The sequence below is a fragment of the Ambystoma mexicanum genome, chromosome 6p (assembly GCF_040938575.1).
Source record: "Ambystoma mexicanum isolate Mex_15411 chromosome 6p, UKY_AmexF1_1, whole genome shotgun sequence".
Lineage (NCBI taxonomy): Eukaryota > Metazoa > Chordata > Amphibia > Caudata > Ambystomatidae > Ambystoma > Ambystoma mexicanum.
In genome coordinates this window covers 1,041,004,225-1,041,008,118 of record NC_090935.1, presented here as the reverse complement: position 1 = coordinate 1,041,008,118, position 3,894 = coordinate 1,041,004,225, and the positions used below count along the sequence as shown (strand labels likewise).

General features: G+C 53.5%; 1 long non-coding RNA gene across 1 annotated transcript; it reads left to right on the top strand.

The window, feature by feature from the left end:
• Window positions 1-1,161: 1,161 nt before the first annotated feature.
• Window positions 1,162-2,860, top strand: LOC138510169 (uncharacterized). Its single transcript, XR_011280335.1, has 3 exons — window positions 1,162-1,965; window positions 2,059-2,169; window positions 2,650-2,860. It is a non-coding gene; the product is annotated as an uncharacterized lncRNA (long non-coding RNA).
• Window positions 2,861-3,894: the final 1,034 nt, after the last annotated feature.

The following is a 3,894-nucleotide window of genomic DNA, read 5'->3' as shown; positions in this document are numbered from 1 at the left end:
CCCCAGCAGTGCAGGGGCACCCTCCACCAGGCCCCCACCCATGTCTCCCACCCCCCACCCCCCATAAGTGCAGGGGCACCCTCCACCAGGCCCCCACCCATGTCTCCCACCCCCCATCCCCCAGCAGTGCAGGGGCACCCTCCAACAGGCCCCCACCCATGTCTCCCACCCCCCCACCACCAGCACTGTGGGGCACCTGCGGCAGGCCCCCACCCATGTCTCCCCCCCACCCCCCAGCAGTGCAGGGGCACCCTCCAGCAGGCCCCTACCCATGTCCAACTCATGTTCCCCACCCCCCCACCCCCCAGCACTGTGGGGCACCTGCCAGCAGGCCCCCACCCATGTCCAACTCATGTTCCCCACCCCCCAGCGCTGTGGGGCACCTGCCAGCAGGCCCCCACCCATGTCTTGCACCCCCCCACCCCCCAGCATTGTGGGGCACCTGCCAGCAGGCCCCCACCCATGTCCAACTCATGTTCCCCACCACCCCCACCCCCCAGCACTGAGGGGCACCTGCCAGCAGGCCCCCACCCATGTCCAACTCATGTTCCCCACCACCACCACCTCCCAGCACTGTGGGGCACATGCCAGCAGGCCCCCACCCATGTCCAACTCATGTTCCCCAACACCCCCCACCCCCCAGCACTGTGGGGCACCTGCCAGCAGGCCCCCACCCATGTCCAATCCATGTTCCAAACCACCCCCACCCCCCAGCACTGTGGGGCACCTGCCAGCAGGCCCCCACCCATGTCTAAAGACAAACAACTTGTACTGAGTACCATAAAGAAGGGTACCTTTCCCTGCTTGAACTGTACGAACTGTAACAATGTTATAAAAGGTGAAACGATATCTCACCCACAAACTGGGAAGAAATTCAAAATCAGAGACTTTTCCACCTGCCTCTCCGCAGGTGTCATCTACTCATTGAAATGTCCCTGTGGTAAATTATACATAGGACAAACCACAAGACCCGTCAAAGAAAGATGGTCAGAACACAAATCCACCATCAGATGTAAGAATCTCAGATCCCCAGTGGCAAGGCACTTCATCGAATTCCAACATACGATTGCACAAATTAAATTTCAAGTCATAGAAATTGTCAAACGTCCACACAGAGGTGGCAATTACCAATCCCTGTTGTCACAGCGAGAGAAGACTGGATCCACACACTTGACACTTTGCAACCTAAGGGTCTGAATGATGAATTCTCTTTGAGTTGCTTTCTATAGTGAATTGTGAAACTCACATGTTACATCGCCAACTACTATACACAAGTGTCAGTATCCCGGACCTTAAAAAAAATTTTTTTCTTTGTCATTACAAGTGTTGTGACTTTGATGTTTTCTTCAAGGGAACTGTATTTTCCTATGTTTGACTTGCCTATATTCACTTAAATGTTTGCACCTGTTCACGAATGACCAATTGAACCATCTCTCCATTCGTTCGAACCTTGTATGAGTAATAGGCTACATCGCAATCTTTTATCCCCTTGCCATTGAATTATACTTGTCTCACTATATAATGAGTAGCCTCATGACTCTACATGATTTGTTTTGGACTATTAAGAGTAAACTGCATGTACCATTTGTGCTATCTATCATGACTGTAACGATTATTGTACTATTCACAAATTTCTGTTCCATTAGAACCAAAATTATAAAATGCGTTGCGATGGTGAACACCAGAATTCTTATGTTTCATTATGGAACATATTAACTCTACTTTTCTTATTTATCCTGATCTCTGGTCAGTCCCTATGAGTACGCTTGCACTATGCGCCATTGCATGATGGCCTCCATATTCCTCACTCACCGGCTTCTATGCCCTTTTCTATGTTTATTATTTAGTTTCCTTTCTACGTCTGACGGCGTGTCCCCAGCACAGCTCGTTCCCTAGGTTACGACCGCGCGGAGCCACTGCCTGCCGGTTTCAGTTTCCACTAACAGTGTTCCCCGCACTGTACAGGTAAGCTACCGCTACTTGGGTCCCTTTGCCCGGTTGGGAGACCCCAGGTTTATTTTTCTCCAGTATAACAGAAATGTATATGTCCCCACTTAGGTGCCAGCAGTACGTGTCTCTTTGCAGATGCCCTGCATCGTATAATTGTTTCGAATACTTGTTGACCACACGGATGCCCCTGTTGCCTTGGCTACTCGTCCCGCAACTCGAGTGAGTGCATTCTTTAAAACCAATTCCGGTTTATTTTAAGTATTATTTATTTTATTCAGTAGCGCTCTTTTGGAGTTATTCTTTCTCCGTCCACAGGAGGGGTATGGTTTTTTCTTAAACACGCTCCCCATATTGACTCAGCTTTTTCACTATTCAAGGGTGGTCCTTGCTATTTAGAACCCACTACCGCTTTTGGCTTATCTCGATCTGTCTGACTCTTCATCACGCCATTTTCTAGATCCCACCATGTAGGTGGATCTCACACAATACATCTCCTTTGTTATGTGTTTAGCTATTAGTATAGAGTGTTTCTCTTTGATCTGTTAGTTCACTCTTTTCACCATACTAGATCTCCAGTATTCTGCTCTTCACCATCTCGCTAGCATCCCGAGTTATGTACAGCTTGTCAGTCAGTTCTTGACTGTTATGGAAATAAAATAAAAGATTTTACTTTTTGTCTCCTTGAAATGTTGTCAACAGTTCAATTGGGCCCTTATGAAGAAGAGGTTACCCTCGAAACGCGTCGGCCACTCCACAATTGGACAGCATCACCTCTCCATCATTTATTGCTTCTTCGCAATTTGTTTTAATATGTTAAACGTCACGAATTACTTTGTACAACAGAATGTGCCTTTTGGCAAATTTTGTTTTCCTCTTTGCCAAATAAATTGTTATATGCTCAACTAACAAACTGCTGTTATATATCTATATCCATATATTTGAAGGCCCTATGTGGCATCAGTAAACAGTGTGCAGGGGACGGGAGGGCCCCACTTTTTGGGTCCTCTTCTATTTTCTCCCCACCCATGTCTCCCACCCCCCACCCCCAGCACTGTGGGGCACCTGCCAGCAGGCCCCCACCCATGTCCAACTCATGTTCCCCACCACCCCCACCCCCCAGCACTGTGGGGCACCTGCCAGCAGGCCCCCACCCATGTCTCCCACCCCCCCCACGCCCCAGCACTGTGGGGCACCTGCCAGCAGGCCCCAACCCATGTCTCCCACCCCCCCACCCCCCAGCAGTGCAGGGGCACCCTCCACCAGGCCCCCACCCATGTCTCCCACCCCCCACAGCATTGCAGGGGCCCTCCACCAGGCCCTCACCCATGTCTCCCACTCCCCCACCCCCCAGCAGTGCAGGGGCACCCTCCACTAGGCCCCCACCCATGTCTACCACCCCCCCACCCCCCAGCAGTGCAGGGGCACCCTCCACCAGGCCCCCACCCATGTCTCCCACCCCCCCATCCCCCAGCACTGTGGGGCACCTGACAGCAGGCCCCCACCCATGTCCAACTCATGTTCCCCACCCCCCCCACCCCCCAGCACTGTGGGGCACCTGCCAGCAGGCCCCCACCCATTTCCAACTCATGTTCCCTACCACCGCCACCCCCCAGCACTGTGGGGCACCTGCCAGCAGGCCCCCACCCATGTCTCCCACCCCCCCCACCCCCCAGCACTGTGGGGCACCTGCCAGCAGGCCCCCACCCATGTCCAACTCATGTTCCCCACCACCCCCACCCCCCAGCACTGTGGGGCACCTGCCAGCAGGCCCCCACCCGTGTCCAACTCATGTTCCCCACCACCCACGACCCCCCAGCACTGTGGGGCACCTGCCAGCAGGCCCCCACCCATGTCCAACTCATGTTCCAAACCACCCCCACCCCCGAGCACTGTGGGGCACCTGCCAGTAGGCCCCCACCCATGTCTCCCAACCCCCCACCCCCC